General features: G+C 52.0%; 1 long non-coding RNA gene across 1 annotated transcript in view; it reads right to left on the reverse strand.

Annotated features, from left to right (window-relative positions):
• The window catches only part of LOC119845351, a 56267-nt gene extending 42172 nt beyond the window's left edge, over positions 1-14095 (reverse strand). Inside the window, exon 1 of the long non-coding RNA XR_006278217.1 lies at positions 13974-14095. This is a non-coding gene — a long non-coding RNA (uncharacterized LOC119845351). The remainder of the gene's footprint in view (positions 1-13973) is intronic.
• Between the last annotated feature and the right edge of the window lie 708 nt (positions 14096-14803).

Raw genomic sequence — 14803 nt, forward strand, 5'->3', positions numbered from 1 at the left:
GGGACTGGATGACAGGGGATGGATCACACAAAATTGCCCTGTCTCGTTCATTCCCTGTGAAGAATCTGGAAGAGGCCACTGGCAGAAGACAAGATACTGGGCTAGATGAACAATAGACCTGACCTAGTTAGGGCTGTTCTTATCTATGTGCCGGGGTCAGATGGAGGGGGGTCTGGGGGCTGGGCAGGTAATAGGGTCTGTATTGGTGTAGATGGCTCCCTCCATCTGCTCTTTACCATGGAATCAGGAGAAGGGAAGTGGCTTACTATGCTTTGTCCAAGCAGATTTCCCCTTGCTGTCTGGGGGCCCAGGATGTGCCCCAGCCCAGCACTGCCCAGTTCCATGCTACACAGCCCAGTCTGTCTCTGGGCACAGTGGGCCCTAGCTCTTCATTGCTCAGAGACAACACTCTCCCAGCCCTCCTGCATCACACGATACCCCTCCCTTCCCATCCCTGACTACCCCAGGGCAGGGCGAGAACAGTGCCCCCAGGAAGGTGACAGCCACCACCACTGCATCGTACACAAGCAGTTGCTGCCCCACCCAGGGGGGCATCCTGAGAGCTGCAGAGCTCTTCCCCGCTGGTTCGGAGTGTGGTCTAACGGGCATAGGGGCAGATCCAGCTGTTTCCGATACAGAAAGGCCACATGCACACAGAGGCGAATATGTCCAGCCCAGGCTGCAGAACATTAGCGAGCGAAGGAACGTTTCTAACCTGTCAGCTCCAAGCCAGCCCCTCCGGGGATGAAAACACTTTGCCTTTTATGGAGGATTGGTCTAGTTTTGTTTAAAAAAAATCACCAAGGAAGATTTCATACTCGAATAAACCTCTTGCTCAGACTGGATTAATTCTCTGAGCCCAGAACTCTCAATTGCCTTGGAACCAGATAATGGGGAGAGCAAGTTCAGAGATAACTGAACACAGCCAAGGAGAAGCACTCTCCCTTGACTCAGGAGCTAATTTGAATAATACAGACTCTGCTAAGGCAGGCAGGATTTCAGAGAGCAGATAAGGATGAATTATTTGCGGGACAGAGCTTGCTTCATGTTAATCTAGCTCCAGTTTTGTAGGGAAAAGTGCTGAGCTCAAATCTCCTCTTATCTCTGAAAGGGCCTGTAACAAACAAGAAATTCATTGCAATAAACATTGCCCCCACTGCATGCGCCCTGGTTTGTTATCATCGGGTTGCTTACGAGACCTGGGCTGTGCATCCCAGTTTATTTTATCATAAGGTCACTAGGGAACGCTTTGCAAACAGGTGATTTATTGTAGGGTTGCTTATGAGTGGTGGGCTGCAGTTTCTGCTGATTCATAGACTGCACACACTTTGTTATTGTAGGGTTGCTTGTGTTGGGATGCACGCGGCTGCTTTACAATTCCCATTAATTGCCTGGCTGCACACGCTGGTTTGTTATTATAGGGTCACTCAAGGTAGTCTTGAGCGTTTGTTGTTTATTTTATAAATGAAAAATCACTACTGAGGATTTAGGGAGAGGAAAGATATTTTTTAAAATGTGGCTTTTGCAGAGATAAGGACACAGGTGGTATCATTCCCGGCCTGCCCAGTCATATGGTTTCCTTTTCAAAGTACTGAACACAAAGGTGCTGGAACTAGAGGTTCTGGGGGGGGGGCTGCCACACTCCCTGGCTTGAAGGGGTTTCCATCATATCCAGGGTTTACAGTTTGGTTCAATGGCTATCAGCACCCACCACTGTGCAGCCCCCCTGACTGAACATAAACTGAATTACACACACAAAAAACAGTGTTAAAATAATATTAAAAGGTGCAAAATCAAGAAGCCAGAAGGTAGGAAGTGCTGGAATTAAGATTGCCTTTGCCATAAGCATCGACTCAGTGGGTGCTCTGGGGCTGGAGCACCCCCGGGAAAAAAATTAGGGAATGCTCAGCGCCCACCGGCAGCCCTGCGGATCAGCTCCTCCCCCACCCCCCCCCAGCACCTCCTGCCCGCTGGCAGCTCCACCAATCAGCACCTCCCCCTCCCTCCCACCCGCAGCGATCAGCTGTTCAGCGGCGGGCAGGAGGCGCTGGGAGGGAAGGAGAGGAGCGAGGGCAGGGCATGCTCAGGGGAGGGGGTGGGAAGAGGCAGGGTGGGGCCTGGGGGGGGAAGAGGTGGAGTGGGGGCGGGGCCTGGGGCAGAGCGGGGGTCAAGCACCCCTGGGGGAAAGTAGGCTGTCGGCACATATAGCCTGTGCCACCTTAACTTGGCCTTTCTGTGGGTACAGGTGAGGAGACAGTCTTTCATTCCATCCCCATCTCTCCCGCAGCGTTCGTATCCCAGCCCTCTCCAGCCTCCACACATTCAATCTTCATCTGATCTCATTCGTTCCCTGCCTCAGTTGGCTCCCAGCACTCTCCCCACCCCATTCCCCCAGTGGCTACCAATCCCAGTCTCCTGCACCCGCAGCTCCTCCTTTGATCTCAGCCTCCCCCTCCCCACTTCGGGCCCTCCCCCACAATGTCTATTTCACCTCCCCCCATCCCAGGCTCCCCCCCACAAGTTCCTTGTCGCCACCTACTCCTCTCCTGGGATCACAGGATCCAAGCAGCCACTTGCCATCTAGCGGGTGCCATCTACTTCCTTTAGGCATTGTGAGCACTTTGAGCGGCTCAGAGCCGGCTGGCTCCGACCATCCATCTAGCTCAGGCAGGGCCTTGCTCGCTGCTTTTCACGTGGCTCATTCATTGCAGGAGACCAGAAGAGGATATTCCCTGTCAGGTGCAGTCAGGCCCAAGGCTAATTAGCTGAAGAGAGCAAAAGGTCAAACTCAAAGGGAGAATCTCTCTTAATTCTGGGGACATTATTTGTGGAAGTGGGACTGCCGGGTCCAAGAACACGGTCTCTTTCCATATCAGCCTCTGTTTTCTCGCCCCTCACCGCTGTCTTTTGCTCTCGCTCACCCGTCTGCCTGGCAGAATAATCAGCCTGACTCATTAGCTCTGGGAAGAGTGGGCCAAGCCAATTATAAAAGACCAAATTAAAAAAATAAATAAATTGCAGGAGGCTTGTCAGGGGAAGGCAAAAAAACAAACAACCCAATTCTTCACTTAATGGCCAAGGAGCCAAGTCTCCATCAATTGCAAAACTGCCTTTGAAAACTCCAGCTGTCACACTTCCTCAGTGAGTTAGATCGGCGCCACAACATCACCCCCAAAGCGACATTTTTAACCTTCTCTTGTGCCCCTTTTCTACCAAAGCTGAGGATCTTCAGATCTATCTGGCCAATTATAGAGGGAAAAAAGAGCCTCCGAAATTCAGTTGTGAATTGCAAGGCAACAGCAAGCCACCTTTGTTCAGAGTGCGTGGCTCTGTGATTCTGGTTCGGCCCCCGCGGAAAGAGAGAGGCTGTACTTTGCATTTACCGCTCCCCCTTCTACAGGTCCCGAAGCACCGCACGAAGCTGGGAATGAGTGGAACTCTCCCTTGTTGTTCTGCTGTTGTATCCCTGCTCACTTTCCCCCTCTGACCAGGCTTTCTGCTTGGATGCTGATTGGAACAGCATTACCCAACATGCCCTGCATCCCGGTGCTGAAATGTTCTCCACCTGTCACCCAACGCCAGTTCTCATCACTTGGTTTTGCCAACGGTTGCCCCCGGAGGAGGATCTGCCGTTCCCGTGAGCTGGTCCCAAGACGCCGTAATGGGGTTGGCTCTCCAGCTGTCTGCCTGCCCCCAGGCAGCCTCAAAGAGCTTGAGGAAAGCCCAATGGGAAGCGGTATTTACCCAGCTGCCGCAGGCCGTGCCCAGCGCTCCCGGAGGAAGGCAGAGCTGCGCTCGCAGCATGGCTAGCTGTTTGTGCCACCGACACAATGGGCCTTTCCGGGCGACCCAGCCGCTGCTGTATCTGCTCCGACACTGCTCTGCTCCTGGGCAAGGCTGTTCGCAGCCCAGTCCCCCCCTACCAACACGATCTCCCCTGTCCCCACGCCCCTTCCCTCTCGCCGCTCTGCCCAGCTCGCTGTACAATCTCCCCCCAACTCCTCCCTGCACATTCCGCTGTATCCTGCCCCCCGGGACCCCCTCTCTCCCTCTGAGCCCCCTCTCTCACTCTCTCAGCTCTGCCATGTCAGGCCACCGACCTGCATGCTCCCTTTTCGGCCTGGGCCCCTCTCACCACCCATTCTGGCCTCCTCTCAGCCCCCACCTTGCCCCCCAGTCTTCTCACTTTGGCAATCAGTCCACCCTGCCACTCTGAAAGCATCTCAAAACTCACTGCTTTGCAGGGAGCTGTCAGCCAGCTCCCACCCACCTCCAGCAGCCCTCACTGCCTGTTCCCAACCCTTCCCACCACGGCTTGTCTCCTGCCCCCCAGAGCCCTTGCCTTGCACAAAACCTCCGGCACACACTTTGACAGCTGACATGTCTCCCCAGGAGGGGACGGTCCCTGGGGAATCCCACCGTTCTGTGCCCACTTGGAGTGAATTCTAAGCATGGCCCCTGCACTAAGCTGCACGCACCAGAGCTGAGAATCACCCAGATACTCAATCAAAGCACTGGAGCCGTATCGCGAGGTCAGCCATGGGCAGGTTACAGTGAATCATAGAATATCAGGGTTGGAAGGGACCTCAGGAGGTCATCTAGTCCAACCCCCTGCTCAAAGCGGGACCAATCCCCAATATTTGCCCCGATCTCTAAATGACCCCCTCAAGGATTGAACTCACAACCCTGGGTTTAGCAGGCCAATGCTCAAACCACTGAGCTATCCCTCTCCCCGTAGTGCTGAAAATCAAGCTACCTCACTTCACCAGCTATCACGCAGGAGCTATCCTGCTGTAAAAAACCCCCTGTGGGTCAGTGAAGACAAAGCCAGAATCTATCACGGAGAGATGCTGGGACCAGATCCTCTGATGGTGTAAACTGGTGTATCTTCACTGACTTCCACAGCGCTCCACTGATTTACACCAGCTGGCCCCAAAGAGATAAACAGCGACATCCCTTTTGACACCCTCCAATTCTGAGCACAGCTAACTGCAGGAGCACAATTTGTGACCGGGGTGAGCATCATTTGGATGCTGCGTGCTCAACTGGTGGAGGCCCTGCAGATGGCCAAGTGACCGACACGGCACCCACGAAATTGCAGATGCAAAGAGAGAGACTCAGCTGAGGCCAAGCTGAAAAAAAAAACCAATCAAGTGTTGAGGTTTTGTCCACACTGCAGCTGTGACCAGGGGAGCAACACATTTAACCAGGATGGGGAATATTCCCCCCAGTGTAACTTGATTACAGCCAAGTGAGTCACAGCAGGGGTGTGTAGGGTTTCTCTGCCTGATGTGGACAGGAGTCTACTCCGAGATGCTGGTGCTGGAACTAGGGGTGCTGCTGCACCCCCTGGCTTGAAGTGGTTTCTGTCATATAGAGGGTTTACAGTTTGATTCAGTGGCTCTCAGCACCCGCACTGTACAAATGGTTCCAGCGCCCCTTACTCTATGAACCATGGTCTAAGACTGTGCTACAGACAGGTAAAGGAGGGGAGGATAGGTTGAATTCAGCTGTGCTGGGAGCTGGCAGATAACAGAAAGCCTGATTCTGAGTGGGAGATGTGGGTGCTCAGCCCAGGTCCAGATCAGGTCCAGAATTTGCAAAGCTTTGCAGGGTTGGGGTTGGATTTTTTTTACTTGTGAGGGAAGAACTGGGAACCGGCAGGTTTTCCCCAAGCTCAGCTGGCAAATGATTCATCCATTTAACAGACCAGCCCGACTGCTCGTCCCTCAGAAAGCCTGTAGGAAGGGAGCCCCATTCGGGGCACAGGAAGGGAGCCTGCTACAGCTGCGCCCAAGCCCAAAGGAGGCAGCTTCAAGCCCTGGACTGAAGTCTGCTCTTTTTTGTGGCTCCTCGTTCTAGGGAGGAGGATTGAGCTGGCTGCCAGGCTGGGACCTAGCGGACCTGGGCTCGGTTCCTAGCTTTGCCACAGACTCTGTGGGCAGCTCGGTCTCCTGCACACAGAAATACTCTGACCCCTGTTCTACAGGCAGCAAAACTAAGTGACTTGGCCAAGGTCACACAAGGAACCTGGAGAAGAGGAAGGACCTGAACCCAGGTCTGCCAAAGGCCAGGCTAGCTCACTAACCACTAGGCCATGCTTCCTGAGCCTAACTCAGATCTCACTGACACAGAACAGATATTAGTGAGAGGAGGAGCCTTCTCCCTCTCACTACATCAAACCGTTGGCTTCCTTAGCAGCCATAAGAAGAGTTCTGTGGAGCTGGAAAGCTCGTCTCTCTCACCAACTGAAGCTGGTCCAAAAAAAGACAGCATCTCCCCCACCTTGTCTCACTAATATCCTGGGACCAAAAGGGCTACAACAACAACACTGTGTTCGGCTTCCTCTGTGATTGTTAGTTTCTCATTCAGTTTAGACAATGTTTAAGAAGCAGTTGTTTGATTCTCTCTCCTTCGGAAGGCGTTGTAGCTATCAGCATCTCTTTCATATTACACCAGGTTGCCCCATGAAGAACTCCCCCACTTCCTTGTTTTGCTTTTGGAGCCAGTTAGACGCTAATTATGCTCTCCCTTCATCTCCAGCCAGATCCTCCCCATCCCTCTGGGGCGGGTTTGCTTTCTCTTTGCCTTGTTCAAGGCCCAGTTCTGATTTTTGTATGTGTATGTGTGATTTAGAAAGGCAGAGAGATTGGTTTGGTTTTGGGTTTGTTTTTCCCTTGCTCCCCGCGGCACCTCCTGCTGGCCCCTGACACGCTACAGAGAACAAAAGGCGCTTTTCTAGTGTTTTCCTGCTTTGATACAGCCACCTTTTACCCAAATCAGTCCAGGCAAGGGCTGTAATTATCTGCCTGCCTCCGAGAGCTCCCTTGCCTGCTTGCAATGCTCAGACACCTGCTTTATTTCCATCAACTTGTCACTTTGAAAAGCAAAAAGGGAATGGCTCTCCCCCTTATTCCCCCCCCCCTCCATTATTGAGGAGCTGGAGAACAATCTATGCTATTCTTTCCACTCCTCTAAACAAATTCATCAAGGCAGTCTCCATACCCACTTTGTTCCTCCTGCTCTAAATTGCTACAGAAGTCCCTGGCTAACCCACTTCATTTGTAATTCTTCTGCCGGGATCACACAGCACTCCGCTCTGCTTCTTAAAAGAGGATGCTGTAGGGATGGAAGGTGCATGCAGTCTCATTATTTATAGGCACAGAAGACCTCCAAGCACCTGCGGTGGGAGGGTTTCCTTAATTCCACGGAGGCTTCATTTAAAGCTTCTTAGAATCCTAGCGTTCGACGGGACCGCAAGGGTCAGCTAGTCTACATCTTTCATAGATGGAAGGCCACAAGGGACCATCCTGATCATCTAGGGCTCCGCTCTAATCTGGGCCAGAGAATCTCTCCATTAAGCCCATAACCACTGTCTGAGCTACAGCACGTCTTTTAAAAACAATGGCTTCAGTACCAAATCCCATTTGTGCTGAGCCCATGGGGGAAAGAGGGGAGTCACCCTACTTGTGAAATGGGAAGAGGAGGGAGGAAAATGGACACAATCATCCACTAGGTCTTTTCTTTCTCTTTAAGAGGAAGGATGGTTTTGCCAGGTCAAGCACTGAATCAGGACACAGAGAGCCAGCTTTAGTGCCAGGATCTACCACAGACTCCCTGCACGACTGGGGCCAAGTCATTCAATTTCTCCAGGCTTCACAGCCCCATCTCTAAAATGGGAATAATACTCCTGCCTGTGTCTGCTCTACTTACATTGCAAGCTGTTTGGGGCAGGGACTTACTCACAATACATTTGTGCAGGATGGAGCACCAGGGGATGTATAATGCAATTCCTCTGAGGTTTGCAGCACCATTTCTGCTCATCCCTTTACATACCTATAGAGCTTTTCATCCAGAAGGATGCAAAGGTTTTCCTCAAGCTGAGAGACATTGGAATCACTTGAGACATCACTGAAATGCAGCCTCCAGGGTGGAGAAGGGTGGCTGTTTAAAACTCAGGGCTAAGGTTGAGGACAGACAGCATGCAGCTGAAACAGCAAGGCAGGTCCCGACTCTGGGGAGGACCTGTGCATGCTCGACTCCCACGGACATCCACGGGGATGGAGGTCATTCCCCTCTTATATGATCATGTCACTAGGATGATGGGCTTATGGGATCACAGGGCTGAGATAGTGGGAAAGGGAGGAAGTGTGATCAGTTCACCCACCACCCCTGTACAGGGCCCTCTCCAGCCCAGTGGAAGCATGGAAAATCCCCTCCACCCTGGACAGAAATCACATGCAGCCTGGCCCCCAGGAGCTCTGAAGTTTCTTCTCACTGACAGCTCAATTACCAGCATTCAATTCCTGTTTGCCCGCAGATCCTGTAATCAATGTCTGCATGTGTATTCTGGCAAAATTAATCATAATTGCTGAAAGCAAGACACATCGCACTTGTAACTTTGGTCCTTTAATTAGGATTCTGTAATTGGATACAGCACTCCCTGTAAATCCAATTACTCAGGATTAGAACAGCAGCAGCAGGACAGCAGCTGTCTGGGAATGGGAAGGGGGAGCAGGGCGGGATGCACGGAGGAGCTTCTCAAGGCCAGCAGACAAGTTTGGGTGGCAACACTTGGGATGCAGGTGGGAAATCCAGGCCCCCCTCACACCACATGTAGGCCTGACTCCCCCATTTCCTCTCTTGGGTGAGGCTCACTTGCCTCTGTGCAATGGGGACAAGGGGAGGGCTTCCGTTGTGGTCTCACTGGGGGGATTTTGGAGGAATAAACACACCCGCAAATAGGAAAAACCTCAGGCTAGAACATCCTCTGGGGCTGGGCTCCTCCTTACCAACTAGGCCTAGAATTCATCCTGGGAAGAACACTACTGAAGAGAATGATGTTACATCTAGCAGGTCTGAACTTAGCCCAGGTCATCACACAACTGACAAGCCAGCAGGTTCAGCAGGGAGGCCAAAGCATTAAAGAATATGGAAAACCCCCCCCACTGCTCCCAGAGGTCGGCTGGTGCCTCTGCCCCTCAGAACAACCATGGGACATGGGGGAGAAGTGTTATCCCTATGAAACGGGGATAAACGGAGGGGCAAAGACGTGAAGTAACTTGTCCGTGGTCACACCACACATCACTGGCAGAGCTGAGAATTGAACTCAAGAATCCTGTCATCTAACCTGTAGGCAACCTCACACACAGCCTTAGAAATGGGGTTTGCAAATGCACCAGCTTTTGTAGAGGTGTATCTAGTTCTACCATTGGATGGAGAATAAGCTGTACTGGTATAACAGTGTATACACCTTTGTACTGGTACAACTGCAGCTACACTAGGGGTTGTACTGCTTTACTTTACCACTGTAACAGGTTTCAGAGTAGCAGCCGTGTTAGTCTGTATCCGCAAAAAGAACAGGAGTACTTGTTATAGTGTGTATGGTAACACCTATTGTTTCATGTTCTCTGTGTATATAAAATCTTCCTACTGTATTTTCCACTGCATGCATCCGATGAAGTGAGCTGTAGCTCACGAAAGCTTATGCTCAGATAAATTTGTTAGTCTCTAAGGTGCCACAAGTCCTCCTGTTTACCACTGTAGTTACAGCTACACAACTTTTGTGTGTTTAGCCCAGGCCCCGACTAAGGGCTTCTCTACACCAAGAGTTATTCCTGATTAACTTCCTGTTTTGATGTGCTTATCCAGAACAACAGTGCCTTGTTCCAAATGAACTTAATCCACTGTGGAAATGGATTAAGAGCCTCCAAACAGGGAGTTAATCAGGTGCAGCTATTCCACTTTAAAGTCACACCCTCCTTTAATCTGAATTAGATTCCTTGTGTGGACAAACCCACACACATCACTGGGATCTGTGCTCCAAATTCCAATCCCAGCTGGGGCTGCTCATGCTGGGTTTGCCTGTCATTGCCTTTCATTTGATATAGCAAATTCACACTTGAAGCCTCAAAGTAGCCTCCCCAGAGTGCTGTGCGATCCAGCCTCCAAGGGGTTTCCCCAAGCCCCTCCCAGCCCATCTCAAACCAGCCAGAGGACTGTGTAGCCCAGCACCAGTGCTCCCTGAGGTCTATAAAAACTGAATTACCAAAAAAAACCTCACTTTTTAAAAGAAACCCACCATGAACAATCTTTTTTAATAACCGAAGATAAAAAGCATAATTGTTTTAAATGAGCGTTCAGTAATTTGGACTACGCTTGATGGTGTTTGGGACCATAAAGTCCTCTTGCCGAAATCTCTTGGCAGCCTTATACAAAAAGCTTGTGTGTTGTTGGTCTTTTTTATTTATTTATTTATTTAAAGTTATGCTGGGAAATATGGAACAATTCCAGCCTTAATTTATAGGATCCTGAGGGTTCATTTTTCTCTCTCTAAATTACTTTGGGCTAATCTGAAGAGTGGGGGGAGATCTATGCATGCTAACGGCACCTTATGTTAAACTCAGCCTTTCCATTCCTTAGGGGTTTGATGCTGTAGACCAGGGGCCCAATCCTCAGTCCTGGTCCAGGGGCCAAATGGGAGCTTTCCAAGCATTTTGTCCTGCCTGGCTGAGATTCCCTGGAACTGGAGCTCATCAGAGGGCAGCATATAGCTGCATAGTGGCTACTCATGGTGGCTTTACCCTGTGCCTGTATTGGGGGAACATCCCCAGCTCCCTTGCTGTCTGGGTTCACCTCCTATAGGATGAAGCAGACCCCCACCCTATTTTGGACCTGGGCATTGCATTGTCTAGCCATTTGGTATCAGAATAGCTCAGAGACTGCTCTAATCTAGACTCTGAGCCAAAGCCCTCTGAGGTCAATGAGAGTCCTTCCATTACTTACAAAGGGCTTTGGATCTGGCTTCATCAATACATCTTCATGCACAACAATCATCATCACCAAGACTGCAGAAAAAGATTCCATTCCCCAAGCTCCCCCTCCTATTCTTAAAGATATTTAATTAGGGGAATCTCTCCTTTCATTCCAAAGTCAGAGAGGAATCTACTTCCCCTGCCACTGATATGCAGCCGCCTCTGGAGTGGAACACTGCTGCTGTTTAACAGTGCAGAGCAACAGCATGTGATGATCCAGAGAGAGAGAGGAGAAAGAGAAACACACATCCACAGAAAATGCAGGAGAAATTTAGCTCTACAGCATATAACAGTTACTCACGCTGAGATTTGGCCAGGTCAACCCCACCTTTGTGAGACGCACCAAGGGATCTTTAACAGACACGAGGGCTCAGGAGCTCAGTTTTGGATCTCTACTGAAAGGCAGCGCCTCCAGCAAGCACAACATCTCCGAGCACCATGGTAAAAGGTTGACGCAGTGCCGACTCACAGGACAGAGCACCACATACTGGACCACCGGCACCGCTTCCCTTCCTGACAGGAAGGGCGGGGGTCTCCCATCCAAGCACTGAGCAGACCTGAGCTTGGTTTAGACACGAGATCTGATGAAGTCAAGTCCCTAGTGGGATGAGGCTGTGGGCCAGGAGGTGGGGGACAGGTAACAAAGGGGCCGTTGGCCTGTGGTGAGGTACGTGGGAAGGTTGTGGAAGGTGAGCAGTGCAAGATGCAGTTCTGTGACTGGAGAGTTAACACCCACACTGTGAAACCAGAGTGAAACCTGCACCCGATGTCACTGCAGCATTAGGCCCGTTGCACAGGGGGGCCAGCCCCTGGGGCTGGGAGCAGCAATTCTAATCAAGGCTCCGGTTCCTCACCAACCTTTAATAGACAGTTCATCATTATGACCTACTCCACCTGCCCCCACAAACACCCCCACTTCCAGGTCCCTGGCTCATTCTCAGCTGTGCTCCACTGCCCATAATGACTCTGACATTTACATTTTAAAGAGAGAGCGAAAAAGAAGCTTCTGCTGATGCAAGATTCGCTTTTGCATTTTCATGAGACATGAATTCCCTTTGCCGTTTTAGACCTGCCTCCGGTGTTTATACCCCAGAGTGGGAAACTGAGGCACCCAGCCAGGAGGTGATTTGCCCAAGGTCACACAATGAACCAGTGGCAGAGATGAGAACAGAGCTAGGTCCCCTGACTCCCTGGGCTGGGAAAATATAAACAGCACTAGAAAAATAAGTGACCGGGAATAATCTTGAACTGGGTGAGGGGAGGGCTAGATGGGACCTAATGGGCCAGATCCCATGCTGGTGGAAAGCAGTGTTGCTTCATTAAAGCCAGGGGCTCTAGGCCAATTTACATCTCTTATTTTTCTAGTGATTCCATGACTCAGACAACATGATTGCAGTGATCCCTTCTGGCCTTGGAATCCATGGCCCAAAGGGCGAAAAATTTACCTCTTCACCTTCTTGCCGTGATGTTTCCAAGCCAGAATGCTCAGAAGAATGGCTGACAGGCCCCGGCCAAGCAGCTAGGAGACACCCACAAGGACAGGATGGAAAGATAGACATCCCGTCGGGGATCAAGAGCCCTGTGGAGGAACTGCCCCACCCCTCCAAACCACCAAGTGATAAGGGGACTCCTTATACACACACTCACAGCAGGAGAGGGGATGCAGGAAAGACCCCTACTGGAGAATCGGTTGGCCATGGCGCTCTTTGCCATGTACCCCAATTCCAGTAATCTGCTTGTGGAGTACAGAGGGGCCAGCATATGCCGTAGCCCCACATGAAGCCATCAAACCAGAGCTTATTAATTATGTGTGTTACAGAAACACTCAGAGGCCTCAGCTGAGATCAGGGCCCCCTTGTGTCAGGTGCTGTACAAATACCTAGCGGGAGACCATGAAGTGCTGCTGTGTTAATAGATCAGGCAGACAGAGGGTAGGATGGGAAGCAGAGGGCCAGGGAGGAGGAGTGATTTGCCCAAGGTCACGGCAGGTCAGTGGCAGAGCCAGGAATGGAAGTTAGTCCAGTGCAGTGCACTAGCTTCTAGACCATATTGCTTGTTGAGCAGTGCTGACCCCTCAGGTGCAAGCCCTGCCCTGGCTTTAGCCCCGCATTGCTTCCCACTAGCAATGGGCACCTCCCCAGAACCCACTTGCAGAGAGACCGCCTGCCTTTTCCGCCACCTCAGCCCAGCTCTGCACTCAGACTGTGAGAAAGAAGGTCCATTTAAGCCTAACCCCTGATTTTGCGAGATGAGCCCCATTCAATGATCCAGAGAAAGCAAAACCCACGAGACACCTGCCAAGGTGCCCCAGGGACGGAATTCCTTCCAGGCTCGAAACTCACATACAGCTCACCATGGGTTGAGCATCTAATCCCATCCAGGCTGCCATCTGACCTGCGGCGGGATTGGCTTGCTCAAGCCAGGACCCATGCGGCGCCCCATCAGCTATCCCAGCAGAGCGGGGCTGGGAGGGGGTCCATAGGCTAAGACAAGACCTGGGAGAGCTAATCGGGGCTCTCAGCAGCCTGGCTGGGGGTAGTCATGGCCCAGCAGGTGCCCGGGCAGGATGATTTAACGCCTGCTCACGCACCTCCCCAGCGTTCCTGTCAGATGCTACACTAATAGGCTGCACGTGCTATTGATTTAATGGCACCTATTAGCTCCAGGAATTGATCTGATGTTTCCATTAGGCTAAACAAATTTTTAACATTCGGGTTCATTCCAGATTAGCTCACTGGAGGCGCGGGTAGCCAGCGAGCACAGCCCTTGGCAGAGGGCGATTTATCAGCACCTGCACGCGGGCCCCATTCCCAAAGAGAAAGAAGCGCTGCATAGACAGACGAGTCTGGCCACGCACTCAGAAGTTCTGGGGCTGGCTAGTGTGCACCCTTGTGGCGGGGCAGGGCACGGCCACTCGGCATCCGTTCCTTCTTGGGATTCAGCCGCCAGCCCAGAGATTTAGAGCCTTCCCGCTTCTGGGGTGACAAAAAGTCCAAACGGAAACCGAGCGTCTTAGTGACCCTGTACCAGGCCTTCAGCCCTCACCCCTTCGCACCTGAGGCAGGCACCAGCCCTTCTCCCCTCCCCTCCAGCCCCCAGCCCAGGCCCTTGTGATAAGCAGCTAGGATCTGTTTCTTACAATCCCTTGCTGATTCCTACCTGGACCCACAGCAGGTGTCTGTCACGGAGTTGCGCTCACTCATCCTCCCCGGAGCTTCAGCTTTTCCCAGGTTGTTGCTACCTTTGTCCTTTCGCCGGCTACCCACTCCTTCCAGGGCCTATGCTGGCCCAGCCTACACAAACCCTACTGCTGCTGTCCTCCCTTAGGGCCCCTTCCTCAATAGGAACCACCCCACGCGCGTCCCCCTAGCTGGGTCTAATCCTTAATCACCAGTCTCCCCTCCAGGTGCCACAGAATGGGCTGATTGGGATCACTGGCTCCCCTTTAACCCCGTCACTGCCAGGGTGGGGTTTATACACCCCATAAGCCTGCGAGGGGAAGGAATTTGCTCCTCTAAGGGATCCCGGCATCTCAGTCGCGACCCCGGCATTTCTTTCTCCCCAGGAAGAGAGTCGATGGGCTCGGCAGCGAAGCCTGCAATGCACCCAAACTCACTCTGCACAGGGGCGTGGAACTATACCCTGAGCCCAGTGCAAAATGCCTGCCTGTGCCAGATCCCAGTGCGGCAGGGCCTGCTATTCCTCCCCACACCCCTTGCACGCCCGGCAGCACCCCACTCCTGCCCCTCTGCGGCAGGACCTGCTCCATATTGCTCCCGCCCCGCGTGCAGGGTGGAACTTCCCCTTTGCACCATGCCTGCCCTCTTTTGGAAGTGGAGCACTGCCCTTAAACTGGCCCATGGCTTAGGGGGGTATTCCCCCCACAGAGAGCACCCCTAGATAAGATCTCCTGACATAACACTTCATTTTTGAGCACTGCCTCCAGCCCAGCTCCTCTGACTCTTTAGGGGTAATTTAAGTTGATGACC

Source organism: Dermochelys coriacea, chromosome 19, assembly GCF_009764565.3.
Source record: "Dermochelys coriacea isolate rDerCor1 chromosome 19, rDerCor1.pri.v4, whole genome shotgun sequence".
Lineage (NCBI taxonomy): Eukaryota > Metazoa > Chordata > Testudines > Dermochelyidae > Dermochelys > Dermochelys coriacea.